At 34.8% G+C, this 17169-nt stretch overlaps 1 protein-coding gene across 1 annotated transcript in view; it reads right to left on the reverse strand.

Annotated features, from left to right (window-relative positions):
- Positions 1 to 17169, reverse strand: part of Gdpd4 (glycerophosphodiester phosphodiesterase domain containing 4) — a 100797-nt gene that overhangs the window by 46678 nt on the left and 36950 nt on the right. The gene's annotated exons all lie outside the window — the stretch shown is intronic.

The raw sequence follows: 17169 nt of genomic DNA on the forward strand, positions 1-17169 counted from the left end.
CTAACAATTACTGGTACAAAAGGAAACCCCAAGATATAAACTAAAGTAATGTACAATCTTTTCAGAGAAATAATTTCAGAAAAATTTCCAAGCCTTAGGAATGAGACAGAAATTTAAATACAAGAGGCCTTTAGAATCCCAAACAGACAAGGTTTAAAAAATTATATGCTCCAAAGAAATAATTAAAATGGCTAACATATAAATAAGTATAAAATTTCAAAGGTTGCAAGAGAAAAATGTCAGGTCCCAGTTAGAGGTAAGCTGTTTAGACTTTCCTCTAATCTCTCAGTCTAGACTCTAAAAGCCAGGAGGGCTTGAAATATAAACAAACTCTGAAAGACAATGAGTGCCAAACAAGAATTCTATATTCAGAATAATTATTCTTCAGAACTGAAGATGAAATAAAAACCTTCCAAAATAAGCAGAAACTAAAAGAACATATTACTACAGAATTAGTCATTAGCCAGTACTACAGAAAATACTGAATGAAATATTGCACAAGAAGAAATGTAAATGGTCTGAACTCTCCAATTAAAAGACATAGACTGGGGCTGGGGTTGTGGTTCAGCAGTAGAGCACTTGTGCAGCATATGCATGGTGCTGGGTTCGATCCTCAGCACCACATAAAAATAAATAAGTAAAATAAAGGTATTTTTAAAAAAGATTGGCAGAGTTTTATTAAAAAATAAAACCCTACCGTATGTTGTTTACAAGAGACTCACCGTATAAGCAAATATATCTAGTCTGAAAGTGAAAGAACTGGAATAGATATATTCCATGCTTATGGAGGATGAAAGTAAGCAGGAGTAGCTACTTTCATATCTGACAAAATAGACTTCAAGCCAAAATTAATCAGGAGAGACAAAGAAGGTCACTTCATACTGCTTAAGGGAATTATCCAACAAAAAATATAATGACTCTAAATATTTACATCCTAAATGGCAGTGTATCTAGTTAAATAAAAGAAATCCTACAAAATATAGATGCAAGTAGACCCCAATACTATAATGTTGGTGATTCAACACGTCTCTCACCAAGAGATAGGTCATCCAGGCATAAACTAAGTAGACTTTTCAGGCCTAAACATATTATAAATCAAACGGGCTTAAAGACATCTATAGAATATTTCATTCAACAACAGCTAATTCACTTTCTTTTCAGCTGCTCATGGAACAATCTCCAAAACAGACCATATTTTAGACCACAAAAACAACTCTTAGAAAATACTGAAAAAAAATACTGATCTAATTCCTTGTATCTCATCTGATCATAGTGGAATGAAATTAGAAATAAATAACAAGATATGGGCTAGGGTTGTGGTTCAGTAGTAGAGCACTGGCCTGGCACATGTGAGACACTGGGTACAATCCTTAGCACCACATAAAAATAATCAAACAAAATAAAGGTATTGTATCCATCTACAACTTAAAAAAGTTTTAAAAACTATTTTTTAAAAAGGAAAGAAATAACAAAATAAAACCCAGAAAATATTTTAACACATGGAAGTTGAATAATATGCTTTAGAATGAGGAATGGATCATAGAAAAACTCAGGAAAGAAATTTTAAAATTCTTAGAAACAAATGGGAACAAAGATAATACATTAAAATCTCTGGGACAGTATGAAGGCAGTTCTAAGAGAAAAGTTTATAGCATTGATGCTTACCAAATAACAATAACAGAAAGATTCCAAGTAAATGATCTAATGTTATACCCAAAGACCCTAGAAAAGCAAGAGAAAACTAATTCCCAAACCAGTAGAAGACAGGACATCATTAAGATCAGAGACAAAATTAATAAAATAGAAAATTTTAAAAATACAAAGAATCAATGAAACAAAGAGTAGGTTCTTTGAAAAGATAAACAAGACTGATAAGCCCTCAAACCAACCAAAAGAGAGAGAAGACCTAAGTCAACAAAATTAGAGATAAAAGAGAAGATAACACCAAAGACATCACAGAAATCCAAAGAATCATTAGGAACTATTCTGAAAACCCATATTCCAATAAAATAGAAAATGTAGAAGATACTGACAAATTTCAAGACACATATAACCAACCCAAATTGAACCAGGAGGATACAAAAAACCTAAACAAACCAATACCAAGCAGTGATATTGAAGTAGCAATTAAAAGCTTTCTAACAGGGGCTGGGGTTGTGGTTCAGTGGTAGAGCACTTGCCTAGCATATGCAAGGCCCTGGGTTCGATCCTCAGCACCACATAAAAATAAATAAATAAATAAAATAAAGGTATTGTGTCCAACTACAACTAAAAAATAAATATTAAAAAAAGCTTTCCAACAAAGTAAAGCCCAGAACCAGATAGATTCTCAGCTCAGTTATACCATACCTTTAAAGAAGAACTAACCCCAATCCTCCTCAAATTATCCTATGAAATAGAAATGTAAGAACACTCTGAAATTCAAAAAAGCCAATAATCACTCTCATACCAAAAACAGATAAAGACACATCAAGAAAGAAAACTACAGACCTATATCCCTGATGAACATAAGACAAAAATTCTTATTAAAATATTAGCAATTTACAATAAAAAACACATTAAGAAGATTATACACCATGATCAAGCTGGTTTTATCACCAGGGATGCAAGCCTGGTTCAACATACACAAATCAAAAAATACAGTTCATCACATAAAGAACTAACAACAAAAATCACATGATCCTCCCACAAGTTTCAGAAAAAGCCTTCAACAAAATTCAGTACCCATTTATGATAAAACACTGAAAAAACTAGGACAGAAAGAACTTACTTCAACATCATAAAGGCTATATATGACAAACCCAAAGACAACATTATGCTGAAGAGAGAAAAATAAAGCATTTCCTCTAAAATCAGGAACAAGACATGAAGTCCACACTTACTGCTCCTATTCAATATAATTCCTTGAACTCTAGCCAAAGCAATCTGGCAAGAGAAGGAAATTAAAGGGATACAAATAGGAAAAGAAGAAATCAAATTATCTCTGCTTATGACATTATCCTAAAGGATGCCAAAACTCCACCAGAATACTTCTAGACCTGATAAACAAATAAAGCAACAACAAACAAAAATTAATAGCTTTCCTATACAACAGCCTTAAAAAATTGGAAATAAACCCAAGGAGGTGAAAGACCTTTAAAATGAAAATTATATACACAATATGACACTGAGGAAAGAAACTGAAGAAGGCCTTAGAAAAGGAAAGGCCTCCTATGTTCTGAACAGACAAAACAAATATTGTCAAAATGACCATCTTTCCAAAATCAACATACAAATTCAGTGCAACCCTTGTCAAAATACCAATAACATTCTTCATAGATAAACAGTCCTAAAATTCATATTTGGGATAAATAGTTCTAAAATTCATTTGGAACAATAAAAGACCCAGAATAGCAAAGCAATACTAAGCAAGAATGCGGTAGGCATGACAATAACTGATCTTGAATTATACTACCAAGCTATGGTGACCAAACAGCATGATGTTGGATCAAAACAGACATGAAGATCAATGGAATAATAGAAGACAAGAAGACAAGCCTACATGGATATAGTCATCTGATACTTGTCAAAGATGCTAAAAACATATGTTGGAGAAGAGATAAAATTTTAAACAAATGGTGCTGGGAAAATTGGATATCCATATACAGAAGAATGAAATTAGATTTCCACCCTGTACAAAGGTCAACTAAAAGAGATTTTAAAACCTAGGAATTAGACCAGAAACTTTGCAACTGCTAGAAGGAAATATAGGTTCAACATTCTAACATATTGACACAGGCACTGATTTCCTTAACAAGGTCTCTAAAATGCAAGAAATAAAACCAAAATCAGTAAATGGGATAGCATCAGATAAAAAAATTCTCTGCACAGCAAAGGAAATAAGAGAGTAAAAAATGCGCCTACAGAATGGGAGAAAATCTTTTTCAGTTACTCTTTGATGGGGAATTAATATCCTGAATATGTAAAGAACTCAACTTAACACCACTGCCCCCCCAAATAACTCAATCAATAAATAGGCAAATGAACTAAACATATTTCTCAAAAGAAGAAATACAAATGGCTAAGGAAATATATGAAAAAATGTTCTATATCCTAGCAAAAAAGGAAATGCAAATCAAAACTACATTGAGGTTTCATCTCACTATAGTGAGAATGGCAATAATCAAGAATACAAATAACAACAAATGCTAGCAAGAATGTGGGAGAAAAGGTACACTCATACAATGTTGATGGGACTGCAAATTAGTAATTGTTTTGGAAAACAGCATTGAGATTCCTAAATTGACTAAGAATGGAATACCATATGACCCAGCTATCCCACCACTTGGTATTTATCCAAAAGTTAGTTCTTTTAGTTAATCAGCGTACTATAGTGATACATGCATATCAATGTTTATAGCAGTGCAACTCACAAGAGCCAAGTTATGAAACCAGCCTAGGTGCCCATCAACAGATGAAAGAATAAAGAAAATGTGGTAATATATACACAATGGAGTCTTACTTGGCCATAAAGAAGAATAAATTATGACATTTTTTGGTAAATGGATGGATCTGGAGAATATCAGGCTAAGTGAAACAAGCCAGACTCAGAAAGTCAAGGTTTAATATTTTCTCTCATATGAGGGAGATAGAAATTAATAATTAAAAAGGGGAGGAGTCCCATGAAAACAGAAGGAAAATCAGTAGAATATAGGAAAGGTACTGATGAGGAGGGAGGAGAGATGGAAAAGGGTAGGAACTGCAGGATAAAAGTAACCAAATTATGCTACATGAATGTAAGAATACATCAAATGAAATCAACTTTATGTATATCTACAATTTTAAAAAAACAATAAATAAATAGAAGGAAGACCAGTCAAGTAGAGGAAGGACAGCAGAAAGATAGAGGAGAGGGGGGAATGTAGGGAGGACTGAGAATTAAAATGGAGCAAATTATATTACATGCAAGTATAACTATGTCAAAATGAACCCATTATGTATAACTGATGTACTAATAAAAACATTAAAAATAATAAAAATTTTAAAAGTGCTAGGATGTAGCTCAGTGGTATAGTGCTTGCCTAGCATGAATGACAGTCTGGGTTCTAATCCCAGGAGACATATGTATATTTATATAGATGTATGTGTATATATGTGTATGTTTGTATGTATATATGTGTTTGTGCATATAGATATATCTCCAAATGTTATGCTTTGGATCTGAGGTGCCCCCAAAAGCTCATATGTGAGACAATGTGAGAGGGTTCAGAGGGGAAATGATTGGGTTGTGAGAGCCTTAACCCAATCAGTAAATCAATCACCTGATGGGATTAATTGGTAACTGAAGGCAAGTGGGGTGTGGCTGGAGGAGGTACAGCATTGGGGGCGTGCCTTTGGGGAACATATTTTTATCTGCCAAGAAGAGGCTCTCTCTGCTTTCTGATCATCATGTGAGCTGTTTCCCTACCCCACTCTCTTCCACCATGTTGTTCAGTCTCACCTGAAAGCCTGAGGAATGGAGCCGGCCTTCTATGGACTAAGGTCTCTGAAACTGTGAGCCCTCAAACTTTTCCTCCTCTACAATTGTTCTGGTTGGGTCTTTTAGTCACATCAGTGAAAAAACTGGCTAAAACACAAAATGAAACATAGAAATGAAATAAAAAAATAACAGGGTGTAAGTGACCTACAAGGCAATATCAACCAGTATTATATATGTAAATAGAGTCCTAAAAAGTAGGGAGGAATAAAAAAATTTAAAGAAATAAAAAACAAATTTTTTTATAATTTTTAAAAAGTTTGATGAAAATTATATATCAGCAGATCCAAGAATATTAATGAATCTTGGAAAGGATAAATACAATAGTACGTACACACACACACACACACACACACACACACTGTTCTAAGGATCATTATTAACCAAATTGGTGAAGAACTATAAGTCAAAAGTAGCCAGGAGTGGGGGGCCAGGGGAAAGCATACACAGAGAAAAATAAAAATGAACATACTGCAGACTTCTAAATAAATAAATAAATAAATAAACAAGATAGAAACCTATGGAACAGCACTGCAGTGAGGAAATCTGGAGATTGAATTCAGGGTCTTGCACATTCTAGGCAAGCACACAACCACTGAGCTATATCCCAGTCTAGGAACAACATATTTTAAATGATGAAAGAAAACAACTGTCAACTTAGAATTTTATACCCAGCATAATATACTTCAGAAATGAAGGGAAAATGAAAATATTTTCAAACAAACAAAAGGCAGGATAATTCATTTCTAGTATACTTTCACTATTAGCAAAGTCAAAACAAATTATTAGCAAATGAGAAGTGACACAATTGGAAACCTGAATCTATACAAAAGAATGAAGAATGCCAGAAATGACTGATAGTGATTAAATGTTAAAAACTTATTTATTGTTTAATCTTTTAAAAAGATAATTTATTTACTAAAAGAAAGAGTTAATAAGAATGTATGATGAGCTTCATGATAGTTCCCAAGCAATGGGAGAGGTGAAACATTAATACAGTTATGATTTATATTTTACACAAAATGTATAACATTTGAAGAGATGTTACAGATAATATTGTAAGCTCTAGCACAATCACATACATGCAAAAAGCTATATAGTTAATAATATGAAAAGTGGAAACTAAAAGCTGAAAAATACTCTATTAGTCTAAAAGTAAGCAGGGAAAGAGAAAATAATAGAATGGTATTCATTCAAGTCAGGTCTAAAATTTAAAGGGTGATGAAAAACTTCAATAATCAAGTTCCACTGCCCATTTTAAAATCAGGTTGTTTTGTTGCTATTGAGTTTCTTATATATTCTGGATATTAAACCCCTTGTTAGATGTATATTGATTGATATAATCAATCAATTAGGTATAATCCCACTCATCTATTTTTGCTTTTGTTTCCTATGCTTTTGGCATCTTATTCAAAAAAAAGTCTTGCTTATTCTGTTGTCCTAAAGTATTTGCCCTACTAATTTCATAGTTTCACAACAATCTTAGTCTTTAATCTATTTTGAGTTGATTTTTATAACAGGGATCTAGTTTCTTTCTTCTTCATATGGATATCAAAATTTCCCAGCACCATTTGTTGAATAGGCTGCTCCTTCTAGACTATGTGCCCTGAAAATCAGTTGGCTGTAGATATGTGGGTTTCCATCTAGGTATCTATTCTGTCCCACTTGTCAATATGAGTTTTTATGCCAATATCATGCTGTTCAAATTGTGATCGCTTTGCAATATATTTGTAAGGCCTCCTACTTTGTTCTTGTAACCCAAATAGCTTTGGCTATTTGGGGGGCTTGGGGAGTCCAATACAAGTTTTAGGCCTGTTTTTTCTAGTTCTGTGAAAAATTCCATTAGTATACTGACAGGGATTATAAGGAATTCATAGACTGTTTGGGTAGTATGCATGTTTTAAAAATATTGGCTCCTTGAATCCATGAACATGAGATGTCTTTCCATTTTTTTACTTTCATCAATGTTTTATAGTTTTCATTTTAAGATGTTTTATCTCTTTGATTAAAAAGTTATTACTAATTTTTTAGCTATTACAAATTGAATTGCCTTCTTGATTTTTATTTCAGCTAATTGGCTATTGGCCTATAGCAATACTGATTTATTGGGGTGGGGGGGTCAGAGGGCTCGTGGTGCTGGGAATTAAAGCCAGGGCCTCACACATGCAAAGAATATGTTCTACCATTAAACTATGTCCCCAGTCCAACCATACAGATTTTTGTATGTTGATTATGTATTCTGTGAATTTAATGAATTTATTGGATTTACCAGTTTTGTTTTTTAGCAGAGTCTTTATCTATATAAAAAATGTCACCTTTGAATACAGACAACCTCTCTTCTTTTTTCCCCAATATGGATGGCCTTTATTTCTTTCTCTTACCAAATTATCTGGGCTAGGACTTCCAGTATTATACTGAATAAAAATGGTAAAAGCGGATATCCTTGTCTTTTTCCAGGCTTCAGAAAGCTTTCAGCTTTTCCCCATTCAATATGATGTTAACTGCAGGCTTATTACAAATGATCTTTATTATGCTGAGGTACAATCCTCCTATACTTAAATTTGTCCAGAATTTTATCCAGTTCTTTTCTGCATCTTTTGAGATGATCATGTAGTTTTTGTCCTTTATTCTGTGGATATGTTTTATCATGTTTATTGATTTGCATGTGTTAAACAACCCTTGTATCCCTGGGATGAATCCCACTTTATTATGGTGAATAATCTTTGGATTTGGTTTGCTGAGGACTTTTTCATGTATGTTCATTGGGGATACTGGCCTGTAGCTTTCTTTTTTGTTGTTGTTGTTGTGTTCTTGTCTGGTTTTAGAATCAGAATAATGTTGGCCTTATAGAATGAGACTGGAAGAATTCCTTCCTCTTCAATATTTAAGAATTGGTATTAGTTCTTATTCAAGTGTTTGGTAGAATTCATTAGTGAAGCCATCTGGTCCTGGGCTTTTCTTTAATGGGACATGTTTCATTGCTGATTCAATCTTATTATTGATCTATTCAGGCTTTCTATTTCTTCATGATTCAAAGGTGGTAAGATATGTGTACAGGAATTTGTCCATTTTTTTCTGTTATCAAATTTGTTGGCATACAACAGTTCATATTAACCTTTTTTTTAAAAGAGAGAGAATTTTTTTAATATTTATTTTTTTTAGTTTTCAGCGGACACAACGTCTTTATTTGTACATGGTGCTGAGGATTGAACCCAGGGCCGTGCATGCCAGGCGAATGTGCTACCGCTTGAGCCACATCCCCAGCCCCTCATATTAACCTTTAATAATACTTTGTATTTCTGTGGTATCAATTATAGTCTTTGCCTTTTCATCTCTGGTTTTATTTGAGTCTCTCTTTTGCTTAGTTTGGCTAAGGATCTGTTAATGTTTTGGCCTTTGAAGAATTAGTTCTTCATTTCATTGATATTTTGCATTGTTTTCTTAGTCTTGTTCATTTATTTCTGTTCTGATCTTTGTTATTACTTTTCTTCTACTAAATTTTGGGTTTAGTTTGTTCTTGCTTTTCCTGCTCCTTGAGATGCAGCAATAGGTTGTTGACTTGAGACTGTTCTGCTTTTTTTATGTAGGCAATGAATGCTATAAACTTCCCCCTCAGTACTACTCAGTACAACTTACTCTATAAGTTGTGGTATGCTGTATTTCCATTTCCATTTGTTTAAAGAAATCTTTTAATTTCCTTATTGATTTATTCCTTGCTTCAATAGTTGTTCAAGAATAAGTTGCTTAGATAGGCATGTTGGAACACAATATTTAGGAGGCTGAAGTAGGAGGATCACTTGAACCTAGGAGTTTGAGATTAGCTTGTTCAGCACAGCTATACCTCTCTTTAAAAAAAAAGCAAGTTATTTAATTTCAATTTCAATGTGTACAGTTTCTAAGGTTTTTTTTTGGTTACTAGTTTCTATTGCATTTTTGTCAGAAAAGATACTTGATATGATTTCACATTTTTAAAATGTGTTGAGACTTGTTTTGTGGACTATCATGTGGCCTACTGTAGTGAATGTATGATGTGCTGTTGAGAACTGTATTTTTTGTTGTTGTTGGATAAAATGTTCTGTAGATGTCTGTTAGATCCATTTGGTTGAGTGGGGTGTTAACATTCCCTATTATCATTTTATTGGAGTCCACCTCTCCCTAAAGGTCTATTAATATTTGCTTCATATATTTGGTCATTCCAATATTGGGTGCACATGTATTTAGAATTACCTCCTCTTGCTGAATTGACCTTTATCCTTATAAGACCTTTCTTGTCTCTTTTTACTACTTCTGATTTAAACTGTACTTTATCTAAGTATGGCTACTCCTGCTTTCTTTTGGATTCCATTTACATGGAATATTCCATGCCATCCCTTCACTTTCAGTCTATGCATGTCCTAAGAGGTAAAATGAGTTTCTTGTAAACAACATATAGTTGGGTAGTGTTTTTTAGTCCACTTGTGACTCTGTGTCTTTTAATCGAACAATTTAATCTATTTACAGTGAATTAATGATTGAGTTTTACTGCAATCATTTTAAACTTGTTTCCTACTTTTAATGCAAATATTTCTCCCTTTTTATACCCTTCCTTTGTGGTTAAGTGACTTAACCTATCAGTGTATTTTTGATTCCTCCTTGCTTATTATTTTTGGTTTGTCTATATTAGATTTTTGCTTTATGGCTACCATGAGGATTATGAAATATCTTTTGTTATAACAAGCTATTTGAGCAGCACAGTTCACAATAGCAAGACTGTGGAACCAACCTAGATGCCCTTCAATAGACGAATGGATAAAAAAAATGTGGCATTTATACACAATGGAGTATTACTATGCATTAAAAAATGACAAAATCATAGAATTTACAGGGAAATGGATGGCATTAGAGCAGATTATGCTAAGTGAAGCTAGCCAATCCCTAAAAAACAAATGCCAAATGTCTTCTTTGATATAAGGAAAGTAACTAAGAACAGAGTAGGGACGAAGAACAGGAGAAGAAGATTAACATTTAACAGGGATGAGAGGTGGGAGGGAAAGGGAGAGAGAAGGGAAATTGCACGGTAATGGAAGGAGACCCTCAGGGTTATACAGTGGAGGGGGTAGAGAGAGAGGAGGGGAGGGGAGGGGAGAGGTGGGGAGGGGGGAGGGTGGATGATGGGAAAGGCAGCGGAGCACAACAGACACTAGTATGGCAATTTGTAAATCAATGGATGTGTAACTGATGTGAATCTGCAATCTGTGTATGGGGTGAAGGTGGGAGTTCATAACCCACTTGAATCAAAGTGTGGAATATGATATGTCAAGAAATTTGTAATGTTTTGAACAACCCACAATAAAAAATTGAAAAAAAAAATAACAAGCTATTTGAAATAATAACAATATAATACTATTGCAAAGAAAAAAAGAGAAAACAAACTAGTAAAAACTCAACACTTGTACTCAATTTCTCTCCACATTTTGAATTTTTGATGCTCTTTATATCTTTACATATTGCCTATCCTAACATATTTGTAAAATTATTACTATTTGTTTAGTCTTCTTACTGAAGATATGAATTACTTACATCTCATGTGTACAATAATTAGAGCATTCTGAATTTGTATAATTACTCTTGCCAGTGAGTTTTATACCTTTTAATGTTTTCTTCTTATTCACTAATATTCCTCTTTCAGTTTGAAGAACTCCCTTTAACATTTCTTATGGGATATGCCTGGTAGGACAGGTCTCAGCTTTTGTTTGGGAATGTCTTTATCTCTCCTTCATTTCTGAAGAATTGCTTTGCTAGTACAATAATCTTGTTTGGCAGTTTGTTGTGGATCCCCACTCCCACTTTAGTACTATGAAAAATCTCATGCCACTCTCTCCTGGTTAATAAAGTTTCTGCTGAGAAGTCTGTTGTCAGGGAAACTGGGAAAACTTCATGCTGTTTCTTTTCTCTCTCTACCTTGAGAATCTTCTCTTTAACTTTTGAGAGCTTGATCACAACATATCTTGGAGTAGCTTTTGTTGAGTTGAATCACTGGTGACTTTTGACCTTTCTATACCTGTATATCTGCATCCCTTCTCTAGGTTTAGAAAATTTTCTTCTTGTCTCTTTGAGAACTTTTCTATCCCTATGGCATTCTCAAGTTCCTCTTGAACCTCAATAAACCAAATATTTGCTCTTTTAATGCTGTCACAAAGTTCCTATAAGCTTTCTTCATTTCTCTTCATTCTTTTTATCTTCTTCAACTAGGTATTTTCAATTTGCCTGTCTTTGAGTCTACTAATTCTCTTATTTGATCTATATTGCCTTCTATCATGTTTTTAAATCTCACTTAGTATATTTTTCAGCTTAAGCATTTGTATGGTTTTTGAAAACTGCTTCTATCTCTCTATTAAGTTTCTCTCTTACAGTACAGAACTGTTTCTTTTTTTTGTTTGTTTTTTAGTTGTAGTTGGACACAATACCTTTTTAAAAATTTTATTCATTTATCTTTATGTGGTGCTGAGGATTGAACCCAGGGTCTCACACGTGCGTGGTGAGTGCTCTACTGCTGAGCCACAACCCAAGCCCGAGTACAGAACTGTTTCTGTGTTCTTTTGAAGTTTAGTTTCCTTACAATACCTGTTTTAAATTCTCCATCAGAGATTTTAATCATAGAACAGATTTTACTATCTGTTCAATTTCTTGTATCTTAGTGTTTTTAAAAAAATTTTTTTGATGGTACTGGGAATTGAACTCAGGACCTCACACATGCTAGGCTAGTGCTCTATGAGTGAACTACGTCTCCAGCCCTTTTTGAGACAGAATTTCATTAGCTTGCCAAAAATGGCCCCAAACTTGCTATCCTGCTGCTTCAACCTCCCAGGTAGGTAGGATTATAAGAGAATACTACTGTGCCTGGCTCTTGCACTTTCTTTTGACTGTCAGGTTTGTCATAGTTCCCCGAAGATCTTAATGCTTGCTGGTGTATGACACAATAGTTATTTGTTTCAGTCTTTATAACCTGGCTTTGTGCCTGTTTCTCCAGAAATTCTGTTTTTCTCTGAGTAAGACTCCATTCTTGCGAAGCTCCATTTTTGTTTTAGCATTGAACGCACTCTAAAACAATGCATGCTGTGAGTCTACTATTGGTATGTTGCCAGTTTCAGCACTTGTGGATGATCCAAGCCCAGGTTTATCCTAAATCCAGAGTTGGTGTTCTGTTCAGCATGAACTGGGGAGTATCTAAACAGGGTTGTCCAACCCCACAAACCTCTCTCTGGGTCTGGCATAAGCCAGATGCTTCATCCACAGTCACCACCAGCATATGGTCAGCCACTACACAATTCTGCCTGGCTCTGAGCAGAATCACCATAAAAGGACCAGCATCAGGCTCCTATGATATGTTTGTGTCCATTAACACCATAGTACTGTGTTATACTCTGAGCCCCAAACCTGCCAGGACCACCATAGCACTATGCTATGGGGTACCTACTGCTGGGATGGGTTCATGGCCCATGACCACTGCAACCAGTAATAGGTGATGCTGGCTGTATCAAAAGATCTATATACTGACAGTCTGTAGTCTCTGCTTGAAACCAGGGTTGTTCCATCCACAGAAGGATTGGGGAGGGGACCTATTAGGATCTGCCCAGTGTTAGGTTTCATCAGCTGGCCACTGAGTTCCAAGTTAAGTTCCTATGCTTAATACCCTGTCCTACCACAGGCACATGAGTCTTGCTCTACATATGCTACCCAAGTTTAGGGTAGTGTTGGTATTGTCGAACCCAACTTACCATCCAGCCTTGATGACCAACCTCGGGAAAATGCTATCCCCAGGCCAGTGTTTGCAGAGTGAACCACTCCACCAGCCCTGGCACCACACAGAGATCAGTGCCTCAAGGATAACACTAAGCTAGGTTGCACCTATGTCTCCTGCAAGGATCTGCAAAATCTCAGAGGTGCACATAGGCTCACCCTGAAGTTGGTGATGATGCAGGCTGAAACACAAGTTTACCACACCAGGATGCATGCAGTTCTCTTTCTAGTGCCAAAGAAGATCTAGAGGCTCCATCTGGGACTACTGGCCTGGGGATATCTCTGCTACCCAAGGTTAAGGGATGGGTGATGGAGACAGTCCCTCAGCTGTCAAGGATAATATACCTCAGTTTCTTAGTTGCAGGAACATGAACAATCTGGAAATGGGGATGTGCACCAGGCCCACTCCAAGGCTGGTAATGATGCATACCAAAACTTCAGTCTGTCCCACAAGCCTAGGGGCTCTATCTGCAAGCTCTGGGCTGGATGTAGGGGTCTTTGGTTTCTGCCTGATGCTGAGTCTCCCAGGAGCAGGTCTAGCATTGAGCGCCAACATAATATCCTTGCTAGCTTTTGTGCTCTGCTCCCCAGGAAGTAGAGTCTTGTTTTTCTCTTTGCTGCCTAGAATTGAGGAAGCAGTGATATGGGCAACTCTTTCCTTCTTATCTTCTTCACTGCATCTTTTCCTCATTATTATATTAAAATCAGGCACTAAATTCTCTCACTTTGCTTCCTTAGCTCTTGTGAAGACAACTATTTAAACTGGTATGTCTATGGGGAGACAATCACTGGAGAGTCTTACTCAGCTGCCATCTTGCTCTGCCTCCTATCTCATTATTTTTTTAATTTAGTCATTCAGATAGATGAGCAGTATTGTCATTTTTTTTTTGTCCTGAGAATTAAACTCGGGGGTTTTTCTACGGAGCTACATCCCCAGACATTTTTTTTTTTAAATCTTGAGACAGGGTCTCATTAAGTTACTTAGAGCCTTGCTAAGTTGCTGAGGCTGACTTGAATTTATGATCCTTCTGCCTCAGCCTCCCACGTCTTGAACTATAGGCTTACATGCCACTGTGCCCAGTTAGCAGTGTTAGTCTTAATTTGCATTTTCCCAATGGCTAGATGAAGCTTAAAATCTTTTCACATATTATTTGCTAACTATACATCTTCTTCATTAAGTACATGTCTTTTACTTACTTTCTAACTGGATTCTTTTTTAAATTGTTGAGTTTGGGAAGTTCCTTATAAATCCTAGGTATAAGTCCTTTGTCAGATATATGGTTTATCAATATTGTCTCCCAATCTGACACTTGTTTTTAGTTTCTCCTAATAGAGTCTTTCACAGAGCAAAAGGTTTCCAATTGATGAGATCCCATTTTTCTCTTTTTCCTTTCATAGGATAATATTTTTGTTATAAAGTCTAAGAACATTTACCTAGCCCTAGTTTCTTTTATGTTTGTTTTCTACATATTTTATGATTTTAATTTAAATCTATGATCATTTTTGAGGATTTCTTTTTTTTAATAAACCATACAGTTTGTTGTTTTTTTTTAAATTCATGTTTGTTCATTCATCTTTGTTTTAAATTCCTCTGGATGTCCAACTGCTCTAGGAACATTTGTAGTAAAATATTGTACCATCATTTAAAAATTTTTCCATTTATTTTTGTGCATAATATTTAGTAGCACTGATCATATATACAATGTTGTGCAACCATCACTAATTTTCAAAACTTTTTCATAACTCTAAATAGAAACTTTACAACCCATTAAGTAATAATTCTCCACTTCTTCCTCTGGCTCTCGGTACTTTCTAATCTGCTTTCTGTCTCTATGAATTTGACTACTTTAGATATTTCAAATAATTGGAATCACATAAACGTATCCTTTTTTGTTCAGATTGTTTCACTTAGTGTACTGTTTTCAAGGTTTATCCATGTTGTAGAAGATTTAATTCACATTTACAGCTAAATATTATCCTATATTGTACATGAGTGAGAGTGGTGTGGCACATTTTGTTTATCTATTTATCTGCTGATGTACTCTTAGGTTGTTTCCACCTTTTTTGGCCACTGTAAATGTTGCTGCAATAAACACGGGCATTACAATTATATATATATCTGTTCCACCCTGTTTTCAATTGTTTTAGGTATGCATCTAGGAGATGAATTGCTAGTTCATATGGTAATTCTATGTTAAACTTTTTGAGGAAGCACCAAATGGTTTTTCATAGCAGCTGCACAATTTTACAACACAACAATGAACAAGTTTTCTGATTTCTCTAAATCCTCATCTATATATTATTTTCCATTTTTAAATCATAGCCCTATTAGTAGATGTGAAATAGTACCTTATTTAGTTCCATTTACATTTCTGTTAAACAACTGCATGTCATCTTTTGAGAAATATCTATTCAGGTTCTTTGACCATTTAAAAATCAGGTGTCTTTCTGTTACTGAGGTTTTTTTTAATATGTTCTGGATATCACTGAAGCCATTTTATGATAGCTGCTTTAAATTCTTCTAACATAATTACAACTATTTCCTTTGAGACTTTTGTAGGTTTTGGTACGTATGGTATATGATTTTCTACTTTTGTACCTTAGGGTCTTCTTTCACCTCTTTTCATAGTTAACCACATTTACTACTTAGTAGTTCTTGATATTAAATTTTTCCTATTCAAATTACTGGTGTGGGTTTCATGTCCTGAATGGATCTTGAATGATATGGGATTTGGGGTAATAATAAAGTTTTGGGTTATGACCATGAATGTGGTGGAGATATGTGGAAAAAATCATAATTGGAAACAAAATTGTCAACAGCAGAGAAATTAAGGAGTTGGAAGGATCATCTATATCAAAGTTGAAGTCACAGAAGTAAGAGAACAGAGAAAGACAATGTTCCATGAGTTCATTGGCTCAGAACCTTTACCACATTATATCCATGACCACTGGGCAGTTCCACAAATGACTCTAGGAGCTCTGCTAGAATAACAGTTTTAATCCCGATTCAAAACATCCTGTGCAGAACAGGTATCATTGTTGGGTAATGTCAAGAATCCCACTCTGGGATGAGGAAATCAATTCTAATCTTTATTTATCATGTACTATCTAGCCTTATGACCTGAGCCATACAATTCCCATCTTTGGATCCAGTTTCAACATCACAGTTTCCTCTGCAAAATAAAATGTTCATTTCTTTTCTGTTTGCCTCACAGAATGACTATGAAGAGACCTTGTGCATATCACATAGACTAATAGAAACTTCTGTTAGAAATGAAGTATTTCTACTTTCTCAACTACCCTGGTACATACATTCTACAGGGAAAACGTTCTTTTTCCTCTGTCCCTGATCTAATTCAAGTCTCCCTTTGTCTTCCCTTGGACCATTCTTATATTCTTCTATCTAACTCCCAGATAACTCTTTCTAAAACTATGAGGTGACCTAAAATTTCTCATGGTTTCCATTACACATTTAGGGATCTCCATGAACCAGCCTTGTAAGCCTTAAAAACACACCTCTTCCTTATATAGCTGCTCCTATCTCTAAAGGAGATATATATATATATACATATACATACAGGACAGTTCAATGATCTATAAACTTGTTATTTCTCAGTAAGATGCCTTAGAATAAGCTGATACATGTCTGAAATGTTCTCCTTCCCCGATCTCTGGTTGGTAAAATAATATTTTTCCTTGAAGGCTCAAACCATATAGATAGAGTATATGGATTTTTTTCTTTCTTTCACAGATAGGAGGTAACCTCCTCTTCCACTAAGGCTCCTTCTATACTTACATATTCTTTTCTGGAAGGCTTTTGACACAAATAGCCTTATTCTGTGATTATTTGTAAATATGTCATATCTTCTTCATTA

Source organism: Marmota monax, unplaced genomic scaffold (assembly GCF_021218885.2).
Source record: "Marmota monax isolate L192 unplaced genomic scaffold, Marmota_monax_Labrador192_F-V1.1 WCK01_AAM20220418_F8-fsc00068, whole genome shotgun sequence".
In the NCBI taxonomy this organism is placed as follows: Eukaryota; Metazoa; Chordata; class Mammalia; order Rodentia; family Sciuridae; genus Marmota; species Marmota monax.